Below are 14,930 nucleotides of genomic sequence, written 5' to 3'. Positions count from 1 at the left end.
AAGTAATCACTTACAAATGCTAAAAATCAGTTACTTTTCGTGTATGTGTGTTGTTTTTTTTGCACCCCCCCCCCCCCACACACACACACAAACAATACAGCAAGACAGGGAGTTTGTGAAGACGTTGGAATCCCGGAGAAAGGACAGCGATCTGGTGATTTATTTCGCTTCGGAGACACCGTCGCTTTCACCTGCGATGTCGGCTACGAACTCCGAGGGGAAGCTGAAATCCAGTGCTTGCTCGCAGGATCGTCCGGGGGCGTGGCATGGAATAGACCAGTGCCACTGTGTGGTAAGTAATCCTTTGCTGCTGTTGTTTTTGTCGTGGTTGTTATTCTTGAAATGTCACTCATCAAACCTGTGTTCACAGTGGCCAGTTCCGGGCAACACGAGCATGATAAACGAATAATTGTTTTGATTATGATTATGATTATGATTATGACTATGATTATTATTATTATTATTATTGTCATGATTATGATGATGATGATGATTATTATTAGTATTGTTATTGTTATTGTCATTTTCATTATTGTTATGATTATTATTATTATTATTATTATTATATAACCCAGTGAATAAATGTGATAGTATGTTGACTCATTGTGATAACCTTGAATTCGGTCTGTAATATACACGTACATGTTTATGTATGCAGAAGGCCCGACACTTTTTTTTTTTCAAATCATCTTTTGGTGCCCCGAAAAAAAGAGGGAAATACATTAAATGAAGTTATTTGATAACACATCAAAATGATAACAATACATCATGAGAGTCATGTGAAAATCAGCAAGTATGAGAAAGTGCTTCAAATACCATGGTGTGACTAAGCTAACTACATTGGACAAAAATAATTATGGATTATTGATTTTAAACATTTTTTATGAAAAAAAAAAGAAAAGAAAAGAAAACGGAAACTTAACTTTATTCCTTAGCTCCTTAAAATGCAAAGACTCCGCCTACTTTGTACCTTAAAGAAGAAATCCGACCCGAAAATATAAATAAAATTCAAATGAAAGAGGAAAATGTTACTTACAGAACAATAAAGAAAGGACAAAAATCGGATGAGAATAAAAAGTATGACATCTTTAAATTTCTTTTTTTCTTGACCAGTCTTTATGAAAAAATGAGCGAGTTGATGATGTCATACCTCATATTATTTCATATCATTATGTTACACATTTGAATCGGGAAAAAAATATTTTTAGCTTATGCAAATTAAAACATATTCTCATACCAGGATATATCGAAGTAAACATTGCTCTTTTCTATTTTGATTTATGAGATTTTTGCCATTTTCGTATGGGAATTGAATAAAAACTCCTGAGAGCATGACATCGTCAACTTGCTCATTAGAATATTCTTAAGGACTAGTAAAAAAAAAAATGTTTTCAGAAAAAAAAATGTGAAATTTCAAAATGCCATATCTTCCTTACTTCTTATCCGAGTTTTGTCATTTTCTGTAGGGAATGTTTTTCTCCAACTTTTGAAGTTTACTTTTTGGATGGAGTTCATATTTAAGTGCCTGTATGTGTATGTGTGAATGTGTGTATTGATGTTGTTGTTGTTGTTGTTGTGTGTGTGTGTGTGTGTGTGTGTGTGTGTGCGTGCGTGTGTGCGTGGGTGTGTAGAGGAAGTGGAATTTCTTGGAGAAAATATCTCTGTTCCAAATACCAATATTTGTGTCTTAAACATGTGTGCTAAACATGGAGTCTATGTTTCGACGATAGCAGCATTCGATTATGCACATGTCCTTATTTCATATCTTTTCCGTCGTCAGTGCAACAACCTACTACAATACTTCCTCAGACAACTTTTAATCCTACCACCACAAGTCAACCAATGTCCACTGCATCTGGAACATCTCCACTACTATCGATGACGTCTTTAAGGCCGAGTGCTTTAAGCCAAAGTATTTCTTCTGGTGAGTTGAACATTTGAAAAGAAATCTGTAGCAACCTGCTTTGACATTACGCTATGCTTGAACAAGGCGTATGTAGCAATGTGTTTACCTTGTCATGTTCTTCAGGGTATGATAACACCCGCAATCATTGTGATATATGTAATGATTACAATAACATTTACAATTTCAAAAGGAAGGAGAAAAACATGAATAATTGTGTGACGCATGTGTTCCAACCAAAAAAAAAAGAATGTGTTTGTTGTGGGGTTCTGGGTTTTCATACCTTACAACTCTGTATCTCCTTTTTTTGACATCTCCTTCCTGCCTTTACCAATCTCACCCGTCCCTTTCTCAGATATCATTCTCTTATGATATTTGATATTCCTTTCTTACCTTACACAACTAGTTAATCTGCCCCCTTTTTTCAACTATAAACTAACTATTAAGTAACGTAACGTAATTGTTCTTGCAGGTTCAGTGGCCGGGATTTCGGTTGCCGCTCTTCTTGTTCTTGTCATTTGCACTCTCGCTGTTGTACTCTTTGTACGTAGAAGGTAAGCGTTGCACCATCAATCAAGTTAAGTTTTGAATAAAGCGGATACGCAAAATTATGTTCTATCATTCCAAATTACGGATGTCATTATTCGAGACAAACTATTGCTATGGTAGTCCATAGTTTTTGTGAAATGTTTTACCAATTGACTTAAAGGGGATGGCTAGTAACTGGGGGAGGGGGAGGGGGGGGGGTGATTGTTCAAATTCTTGTGGTATTCATTAAAGAGTACATTATATATCTATTGTTGTGTGAACATTATTTGCTTCAGAACGGTCTCATATTCGAGCAATGTGCAGTTTAATACCCCGTCACAGGCATACTAATCTGGAAACATCAAACTGCACATTACTTGAATGTGAGACCATTCTGAAGCAAATAATTGTCACACAACAATAGATATATTGTAATGTACTCTTCAATGAATCCCACAAGAATTGGACCAATCATCCCCAAGCATTCCCACTGATGCCTACTGATCAGGTACTAGCCACCCCTTTACAGTGTGCCAAAAGTCGGAACTTTTACTCAGGAAAAAACACACCAAAAATATCTCTTAGGTCTATAATTTCTCTGCTTCACATAATTGACAAATACATATCAGGATTATCACATAATGCTAACTTACCCTGTTTTCTTGCCTTTAGGATGTTCTGTACCTTGCATCAGTGTCTTTTGTTTTCTTATTTTGTGATGTGTATCTTGTGTCTATAGGATATGATTATCAATTGAACATAGTTCTTTGAGATAAATCTCGAAGGGCAGGTGTTAACCTTTGCTGATTTCTCCTCTTTTTGGATATTATTTTACCTACAAAGCATCTGCTTTGTACATTTTCATACGCCCGTGCAAATTCATGTAAAATGCCACTGTGTTTTATCAGATATGTAGAAATGAATTGAACTGAATGTTAATGCGTCAAGCATTTTAGTACCTGAATATAAGAACGACCCAAGTCCAAATTTGGCTATCGCGTTTGAAAGCCCTTTACGTAGTCATCCAAATACAGATAATCATTCAAGTGACTGTTTTATATTCAAATTTGAATTAATAACACCCCAATAACCGAAAACACTTAAAGGACAAGTTCACCTTCATAAACATAAGGATTGAGAGAATGCAACAATATCAGTAGAACACATCAGTGAAAGTTTGAGGAAAATTGGACAATCGATGCAAAAGTTATGAATTTTTAAAAACTTTGTGTTGGAACCGCTGGATGAGGAGACTACGACAGCTTGGGAGTTATATGCGTTCAACAGTATAAAGAAAATGTAAAAGAAAATGCAACATATTTTCACTTTTTTCGCATAATAAAAGAGCTCTTGACTTGCCTCTTTCTAAAGGCAGGGGGAATAATATTGCCCATAACATTTGTCGGTAACGAGTCAGGGGAATGTGTACTTTTTTCAAAAGATGGAATTTTGTGAAATTCTCTTTATATTTTCCTTATATTGTTGTACGCAAGTTATTCATACACTGCAGTAGTCTTCTCATCCAGCGGTTGCTGCACAAAAATTTTAAAAATTCATAACTTTTGAACGGATTGTCTGATTTTCCTCAAACTTTCAATGATGTGTTCTACTAATATTGCTACATTCTCTCAATCCTTATGTTTATAAAGGTGAACTTGTCCTTTAAGGGAGTAGAGCATTTTTATTAATTTCCATTTTTCCTAAATTTTCTCTAATGGACTTGGGTCGTTCTTATATTCATATACTCATTTGATAATGAGGTGTCATTTATGCGCATAGTGTATCAGATGTGATAGCCTTTCAATAGCTTTTACGAATAATGTATTAAAAGACATCTGAGTGCATTTAACTATCCCTCCAAAGTATCACAATATTCTTTTTTTTATTTCATCCATCCCTTCTTTGATAATTTTATCTAAATTTTCAATCCTAAAATAACATGGAGACAAAAATAAAACATGGATACATACCATAGATTCTTGCTTCTTGAAGTGTTCAAAGTGTTGTCTGTTTCTCTTTGTGATTTGCTTGATTTCATGGCATCTATCTTTCGTCATTAATCTCCTGACCACTTACCACTGGATTGAAGAAATACATTGATGCCAAATAGAAGATGATGATACGTGAATGGGCAATATTTTGCTGAATCATATCAAATATGAAAAATGCCACAATCCAAGCTAACAAATTGATACAACATTTCTTTATTCACCCATTGTGTCGTTGTTGTTGTTTATCCCTCACCCTGTAGCTACACAATGCTGACGTGAAATCTTACACAACTAACCTTCCCAAACGCTCCAAGTATTAATGACACGACTGTCATGATAATGTTGAAGTTTGAAGTAAAATGTGAAAATGTTCATAAAAAAGAAAAGACATTAAACTCTTCTTCGTGTAATTACTTTGCAGAAGAGAGAAGACTGAACTGAACAATCTTGAACCTCAAGCTCTGAACAGAGTTTCCGACTCGACCGAAAACGTTTACTCGATTGACGAAGGCAGTGTGGTTGAGAGCGAAATGATTGGCACGCCCTCTGCGGCAGGTGGTGGCATACATGTAGCTGCAGGTTCCCCTCCCACTACAGGCAATGGTCACGTCAACAGGGGGTTGCCGAGCATACATTTGTATGCCGATGTGGAGCTCCGCGACGATGAACTCATCAGTCCGTCGTCTGACTACGAAACCACTGAGAGTGTAAGAGGCAGTGGTGGTGATGCCTATAGGACTGAATTTTCAGATGGTGCAGGCCCCAGTACTCACGGAACGGAAGGTATACGCTCGAATGATCGATATTATTTTGTCTTGGAATCTCCAAATGACAGCGCGTCTGCTCTAGCAGCTCCACTGCATTCACAAGTACGCGGTGACGCAAAAATCACAGGATCTGGCGAAGGCCACTCTTACTCCAAATCTGAGACAGCAGACACGGGTCTGCAAAATGCTGGACTAAGAGATGCAGTCGCTAAGGATGCTCATCATGATAATGCGGCACACTCCGACAGAGATGATGCTGTGTCCGTGCATTCCTTCGTGTCAACAACGTCTGGTTACGTTAACGGTGATTTCAACGCAGTTCCCACCGGGTTGACTGAGAACACATTGTTCAAAGCGAGGGCTAAAGCGTTAGAGGAGACTTCTGGAACGAACGTTCAAGAAGGAAATAATAATCTTCATGCTGAGACAGATGTTGCCCGTGTCGGTAGGCCTGGCGGCGATGACGATGGAAATGGAGACGGTAGAGCGAAAGATTCCGTGCCTCTGTCTCCAGAAACACCGACTCCGTGCTACATAAACACCGATTTTCACGCAGTTCCGGAAATGATTGAGAACGCCCTCTATAGGTCACGTGACGATGATAACGAGAGCGAGGAATTCGATGATCATATTTATTCTTATTAGCCGATATTCTCTCTCCCAATGAGTAAGCTGTTTTCACTGCAGACTCTCCAAAGAGGCATGGATATATATATATATATATATATATATATATATATATATATATATGTATATATATATATTTTTTTTTTAACGTCTCAAAATCTTTTTTGTTTCTTTTATTCCGCCTTCAAGACGACCCAGAAGTAAAGCAGTTACCGAGGATAGTCATTGACTTAACAACGATATCGTAACAGACAATGAGACCCAAATATGAATTATATGTGTCTTTATTTGATAAATGAAATAGGGGTCGCAATGTTAGTAGAAAAGTACAGGGAAATTTGAGGAAGTCGGACAATTCGTTCAGTACATTTAGCATGTTTTAATTTTTCTAGCATAATAAAGGAGCATTTGGGATTTTTTTTTTCGCCAGAAAGCAGAAAGAATAACATTACTACATCAAATCAGTGACAAGTCGCAGAAAATGTACTTTTCACTAAATAAACAATATTGTAAAATTCACTGTATTTTTTTATACATCCTTTGTCTACATTTACAATCACTGACTAGTGCTTCAGTCATCTTATCAATGGAGGCTCCAAAGCTTAAAATACATCAGCAATTTTGAACAAATCTTCAGATTTTACTCTTTCTTTAGTGCTGGGTTTATCTAATATTCATGCATTTGCTTAATTCATATAATACATATTCATAATTATGTCGTATGTATGTGTAACTATGAATATCATTCCTTTTTTATCATATTTTCAAACCTTCTCTCTAAAAAAATCGAGTGAAAATATTCACTCTTAAAAGAGTGAATACAAAAAAGAGTGAATTTCGAGTGAAATTGGAGTGAATTTTGAGTGAAAATGTTCATTTTCACTCATTTTGGAGTGACGTCAGGGATCACTCCAAAATCTTCGAGTGATCCCTGACGTCACTCCAAAATGAGTGAAAATGAGCATTTTCACTCAAAATTCACTCCAATTTCACTCAAAATTCACTCTTTTTTGTATTCACTCTTTTTAGAGTGAAAATTTTCACTCGATTTTTTTTAGAGAGTTCCTGTACGTCATTATTAACATGGTGGCAATACTAATCGTTGATGTGAATAATGATAAAGAAAAACACTTTTTTGTGAGCATCAACATGCTTAGCAAATGTGTAACTATCATATTTTCTTTAACTCATTTCTTGTTTCATCAGCACAGGATCGGTATTGTTTCATTAATGCAATTATGGACACATTGGGACTCTAAAATAAAAACGAGCGAAAAGAAAAGAAAAACAAATAGCGTTAAAGTACAAGTCCACCTTCATAGACATGTGGATTAAATAAATGCAGCGCAGCGATATTGGTAGAACATTATCAGTGAGAGACTGAGAGTTTGAGAATTTGGATAGTCCATTCCAAAGTTATGCATTATTTCAGTTTCTACTCAGTCACTGCTAGATGAGAAGACTACTACTTTTTGTAATGCCGCAGGTGTGCAACGATGTAAAAAGATAAAATGGGCATATTTTCACTCTTCTCGCATAAGAAAAGATCACTTGACTTGCCTCTTTCAGATGGCAGGAGGAAGAATATTACCCTTAACATACGTAAGTGACAAGATGATGAAATGTACACTTCTTCCAAAAAAATAAACATTTGAGAAATTCTCTTTATATTTTCCTTATAGCGTTCTACGCATGTGACATCATACACTTATAGTATTCTTCTCATCCAGCATTGACTGTGCAGATGCTTTAAAATCCATAACTTTTTAAATAAATTGTCAGATTTTTCCCAAACTGTCACTAATGTGTTTTACTGATATTGCTCCATTCACTCAGTCCACATGAATGAAGGTGGACTTGTCCTTTAAAGAAGTTCGTAAAGCGAGAGAACAGTGACAAACAGAAATGTGCGCTTCTTTTCATTATCTAGCATTCCAAGAACGAATCCATCTAATCTTTTTCATGAAATGCTAAGTTTTGAATTTGAAAATGTCAAATTCTTTCTATTCAGTATGGTATGGTTATTATTGTGATTGTGTGTGTGTGGGTGCATTTTGAAAAACTATATGTTTAACTAAATTTATAGATAATAAAAAGAAAACAAAAATGAATTATTTCCTTTGTGAATTATGTTGGGTTGAGTGGACAAAGTTGTGATTGCATGGCACTGATAACACAGTCTGGTTTTACAATGTGACGGTACGTTGTTACGTTAAATTTTTAACGTCAAGACTTTAGTATATTCTTTTGCTGGTATTGCTTTGAAAGCTTGAAGATTGCACTCTCAAAATCTGCCCTTAACTTGAGATTCATATCTGGCAACAATATGTTGGTTTTGTAATGCAGCGTCATATATTATATATGACATTGTATGATACATGGTTAAGACAAGTCAAGTTGCTATGTCCTAATAAAGAGCTCTTTCTCGTCTCTTAAAACCCCTAACACACTCTTCTCTTTCAACTCTAATCGCTTTTTAAAGGATAGTGCTACTGCTTTTGATATATGGAATAAGTCATGAATTAAATGTCTTATACTACTCCGTTTAATTTTGCCTTAGTCTTTACAGTCCCTTCTTTGTTGCTATGCAGATTTACTTCTCTTATGTTTCATTGATTGCAAAAAAGCTCATCTGTTTATTGAAAACTTAAGCATTTGAATAGACTTAAACTTTAGAGGTTATTCTCTCAGTAAACAATTTTGTTGAGTGTTCGTTGTTGCTATTGTTTAGTTAGGAACTAGTCATACCATTTTTTTTTCAAACCTATATCATTTTAGAGCTTAGAGTCTGCTCTTCTAGAATCTGCCGTCAACTAAGGATCCATAACTGGCTATTGCTGGTGCTTTTGTGATGCAGGGTTACATTATCATGGAAATTATCATATTGACATAATATATACGCATAATTATCTTGATATTGCTTATTATTTTTGACTTATATTGCAGAATGATGCTTTACATTATACAACATATGTGATCTGTAAACATACACACACACACATTCGCACATATATAAATACAAATATATATATATATATATATATATATATATATGTTGATAAGGTAGTCCACGTGTTGGCAAGATAAAAAGATAAGTAACAAAGCTGCAACAAAGTTCATGCTGTATTCACCAACGGTTTATTTCTTCACACAAATTTTCGGGCGTCTCGCCGCCCTTTCTCAAGTGTTGATACTGAGAGAACAATAACAAAATTAAGCCATAACAATATATTGCAACCGTGTTACTAAGGATGCGCGCTTTAACGCATCCATGCTAGGCATCCTAACACCCAGCGCGCATCCTGGCAACAGTACAATGTTACGTCATAATGAAATTACAATGAGTATAAAGCATACATGAAAAAACTTGGCACGACTGATACAGAAGTAATTCCTCTGAATACGCAGCTGCGGTGGTAATGTAAAAGCAGTGCATTATTTCTTTCAAAATTCAACATACACATAAATTAACTTTAATTCTAGTGTATAGATAATCTTTACATAATCTGAAATTATCATGATCAATATAAACATTCGATTTTTTTAAATCAAACTGAATCGTCACACTGATGGTTATGCAAAATATGTGCAAGTAGTTTACCATTCCTTTCAAACTTTGTTGCAGCTTTGTTACTTATATATATATATATATATATATACATATATATATATATATATATATACATATATATATATATATATATATATATACGGTATTATTCAAACATTCACACCAAAAAACCAAAAAAAAAACAACAACAACACAGATGAGCGTGGAAGACGTACTGATAGAAGTGACCAAATACCAATGCATAGGGGATTATATTTATTTCCATCCAACCCAAATACAAGCAGCCCTACCAAGCAACCACCAAAAATATGATCACTTACATTACTCACATTGAGCCTGTGATATTGATAAGTACAATTGTGACGATACCGCATACATGTGTATTTTTCCATCCATTCATATACCCCCACATCGTCTTTTGTAAGACACATGTCACTATCTGAAAAAAAAATCACTGTTTCATAGCCAAAGTACTATTAAGCTGTACTAAAGTATATATTAGGAAGGGTGGAATCACTGTAGGAAGCAATGTCTCTATTGAGTTAAGATGGTGCTTACACATATCTATGGGGGAAAACTACCTAAAAGCCAATCCTTATGTCCATTAAGTCCATTAGAAAATTAAGCATTGCTTATTCTAGCAAAGAAAAAAAAGAACAGAAAAACAACAACAATCACGTGCTGAACATGAATACAACTCTCTAGAACTCTATTAAATGTATTACATGTATAATTATGTTAGTATCATAATGATACGAAATAATGGTACATCATGGCATACATGGACACATGGATATTTGTGATGATGAGGATTAATGGCAATGACATCCGGCGTCTAATTCATTTCCAATCAATAGAGCCGCTGATTTGAGCAACTTATCATTACATCACAACAACATCAATACCATACATCAAACATATGTCTTAGCAATATTTGACCGGAAGAGTGATCCGAGTTAATGAGAACTGCAAAATATTACGTTCGGGCAGATACAGTACAGAGTCAAACGTTAAAGAAATAACAAATGGGCGAATCGTAACATATCAACCTACAGAATTATTTCTCATTAGATCGTGACATCAATAATACATTGCAATAACCATTTCGTAAGTATCAGAATAGAATGAATGTCACAGTGGAAAAGAGAGGATGAATGAGTACAACAAACAAACTCGAAAATATAATATGGACAATTTTTGCAGAAAGGAGATGTGATACCTAAAAGTAATTGTCAAGTTCACATTTCTAAACACCTTGAGTGTGCAGCTTACACCAACCGATAAAGAGTTATTCCGAGTAGCTGTGTATTAGAATTGAATGAATGTCACAGTGGAAATGAGTGAATGAATGAGTATAACAAACTAACTCGAAAATATAATATGGACAATTTTGCAGAATGGAGAAGTTCACATTTCTACACAAAAATATCAGAATGTTCTGGCAACTTGAGCGTGCATCTTACACAAACCAATAATGAGTTACTCCGAGTAGTATAGTCAACAGAAAAGTCAGAGTATCAGAAAAAGAAACTCGCAGAAATTCCTTTGGTTGCCGAAGAAATGCTGTTCATCATTCAGTCACATTTTCAATCAAGCAAACAATGATTTGAAAATCACATCAAAACCATCAATACACAGAAAGGTGTACAATCAAATAATAACATAACATGTGTAATCACGTACTTAACAGTTTGGGCAAAATGCAGAGGATGTGTTAAGTCTCTGTATCAAAGAAATCCTCATGTTGTTGTTAAAAAAATATGTAGCACTCTTCACCTAAGAAGTTTCGATACTAAAATCTCCCCTTCATTTCCATGTGCTTGCCAACATGTACATTCGCAAGGAATTAATCTCGGAGTAAATAGCATATTTCTTTGTCTGTTGATTTTTTTTTCTACCATTTCTTATACCATGTGTGCACTAACAATAATTGCAGACTATAGAGAAAGACAATAAATGCTTTGAATAACTGCAAGAAATTACTCAAGACATAGAGAGCATCTCAGACATTAAAAGTAATTGTCACCTGGTAAATAAAGTAACAGAAATTCATTATACTATCTGTAAAAAACCCTACACATTTCCAGTACATACAACATTTTCTAAACATGCAAATGAGATCTTAAGTAGTCCTCTTCAAATATTCAGGATGTAAAGCAGACCTGAGTAACACTATGCAAACAAAACAAGGGAAAATAAAACCATGTTCTGCAACTATGCTTTAATCAAATGCATAGTAACATATTGAGTACACATCTTTGCGTAGTTTAAAGTTCTCTTCGAAAACCATATATGTATATATATATATATATGTATGCCAAACAGAACAGGGCTTATAAAAATACATAAAAGAGACTGTGCATACATAGCTATGTTTCACACGACATAATAATGCGTGCCTATATAGAGAAATTCACCGATACATTTTATCAACATATTTAAGCCACGTCATAAGGTATGCAGATAGATTTGGTGGTGATATAAACTCCAAGAGCGTCTTCAAGCAGGGTATCAATTTCTATCTCTTACTCAATTCGGTTCACAACATTATTTTGTTATGACTACGGGTAATGCGCATTTCGTTAAGCATGCCATTTGTATCATATAAAAAACATGTAGATGATATAAACAGGCATACCGTAATTCAGGGCACACAGCATGTATAGATGAACGCTACGAACCTGAAATGTAAATACAATATCAATTTTGTGTCCTCTGAAACAAACTCATAACAATCAATTTATTGATATCTGTATGACAAAAGTATACTATCGGATACATGTATAGCTGTCAATACAATCAATAAAAAAATGTGCAGTCTTTTTCCAAAATCCTCGTGGAATTTCAGACTAACGTAATATTGCCTGTTGAACACGGTATTTTCCTATTGTTCAAAGATAATGAGGCAATCTGGTGTAACATAAGAAAAAACAAACTAATTTACGTAGAGTCAACATGAAAACAAACAGATTTAGCAAACAACACATGTTCACAGAAAATCGGAAAAGAACCTCAAAGGACCACTGTTTCCTACATAACGTCAGTATTCATTCATGTATCAAGAAACCTGTATGTAAATGAAAGTAAATATGTTTCTACTTCCTAGGGAAGGAACAGACTTATTTCTCCCAAAGTGTCTCCTATGCGAAATGAAATATCATTTCAGATATATGTATTGGCTTAAATACAATTCCAGAAAAAAAAAACAATAAAGATGCATCAATGTAACATGCAGTCTTCATTCAATGGAATAGCCGAATTCCAGACTAACGTAATATTAGACACAACTATACTATATTTTGCTTTAAGCGCACTGTACTGAGAACGCAAATAAATGTGATAAAATATAAAACGAATTTAACGTACATTGGTCACGAAAAAAACAAAACAAACTACAACACACAACACACAACACAGTGCTGACGACAGGAAATCGGAAGGCTAGATTTTACACCAAGCCAATATCCATACCCTCATCAATAAATTCGACCAACTAACCGATATGTTACTATACCACAACGTAAAAATGTTGCTCTTTATAGTAATATCTCTGTTTTCCAGCACAAAAGAATAATTGCAGAGATTTCTTTTGTGACATTTCATTGATACGAAGGTTTAACTTCAGCATTTTCTTCTTTCCGTCAGCACGCAGGCTTTCGCAATTTATATAATTTGGATTGGCACAAAGGTTACCCCACTACAACGCCATCAATTCCAACATCATTCGAAGCTTTTACCTTTCTTGCATGATATTATATGTGTCGTAAAAAAAAAAGTTTGGATGTGTGACGTAATATATTATCTAGCATTCGAGTATCTTATCTAGTATCATATCTAGCATTCGAGGTCGGGACCCAAATGAACTTTGTACCATGATAATAGTTATTCTTGTTTAGTGTATCACGAACGTGCAACACCCTAGTAATCGTTTTTTCTCTCTTGGTGCAGAGTGATAATTTCCAGTGACATACAGTATGTCGATATATACTTAAAAGTAGGTTTTCCTCACGATATACACAGGAGTAAAAGCACTCCCACACACCAATGGGCCCGGAATGCGATATTTTCAACTGAATCATGAATATATACAATTTACAGATATATCAAAAATTCACTTCAATTAGACACGCAAAGTGATTGCATCCTCTTAAACAAACTCTCTGAAGTTGGTTCTCTTAAAAACACACATATATACATGTCAGTTATATGAATAATTATACTTTGACAATATAAGAAAATCACACGTCATGAAAACATGCATAACCTTGACATACATAATCTTGCATGTAGACCGTGCATCACCAAACGAACAAAAAGGTGCACCCCTTGATTTTACGTGAGGACTCAAAAAAGGTGAAACAGGTCAACCGAGTCAATATTGAGTTTTTCATATTTTCTGAAAGAGTTATCCTTTTTCTACATTATTCTTTAGTCTTGGATCATAACAATGATGAGAAAGTGTGTTTCCAGCAGGTTTTCTACAACCCTTTTTGGGGGGAGAATAGAAAAATCGGGTATGTCTTAAAATCCCCTTCTCATTTCTTGAAATGCTTTACACATTCTTCACTTTCAAGTCTAATAACATTTGAAAGGATAAATCTACTGCTTTGAAAGTTGGGATTAATCATGGACAGAATGTGTTAATGGAACATGCTTAATTTCAGCTTAATTTGATAATCCCTTCATTGTTGCTGCTCGGGCGGTTTACATCCTGTGTTTTGTCCCTTTCATTGCACAGCTAGCACGGCTTGGTAAAGATTAAGCGCTTGAATGGACTCTGTACTTCAGAGCCTCTCTTCTCAGTTCACACTTTTACAGAGTGTGTGCGTTCTTTCTAGTATTTAGATGGGTTGGGGAGTCCATTTGAATTGGGTTATATATCATTTTAAAGCTTAGAGTCTGTTCTTTAAGAATCTGCCCTTAGCTAAAAAACCCATGTCCGGCGACTTTTTGTTGGTTTTGTGATGCAGGGTCACATACAATCTATAATCATGTACATAACGTTGTATATATAAATGACGGTATTTTGCAACTGTACAATACATTCAAATGAGGTTAGCAGATGGAGGACACACCATTATGTAAGATTTCTGAGGATAAAGTGTATAAAACAGCACGGACCTGACGACATGGCATACACATGAACCTTAAGAACAGAGCTTCGTTATACATGGCGACATAATGCAGTTTATACCGACTAAGGCAGCAACGGAAGTAATTTCACATAATCACGTATAAAGTGTCTGTGATGAAATCAAATCCTCGTATATATATATATATATATATATACAAAAAAAAATAATGTCTCATCGCAAGGTCAGCTATTTTCACATCTTTCCCAAATCTGAGCAACAAAGGATTATTTTGTTCTAATTGAAGATGATAGACATTTAGATCAGCATACATTTCTTGGTTTGTGGTAATTCTTTTTAGCAAAATCCAAGGAAACATATATAGGGTACAAGTATGGGCGTACCGTAATTCAGGAAAGTCATACAACACATATAGATCTTTGGCAGAGAACCTGTAATGTAAGTAGAATA

The sequence above is a fragment of the Diadema antillarum genome, unplaced genomic scaffold (genome assembly GCF_040938485.1).
Source record: "Diadema antillarum isolate AM-2024a unplaced genomic scaffold, OU_Dant_1.0 scf00000062, whole genome shotgun sequence".
NCBI classification, from domain to species: Eukaryota; Metazoa; Echinodermata; class Echinoidea; order Diadematoida; family Diadematidae; genus Diadema; species Diadema antillarum.
Note: the sequence above shows the minus strand (reverse complement) of the source record.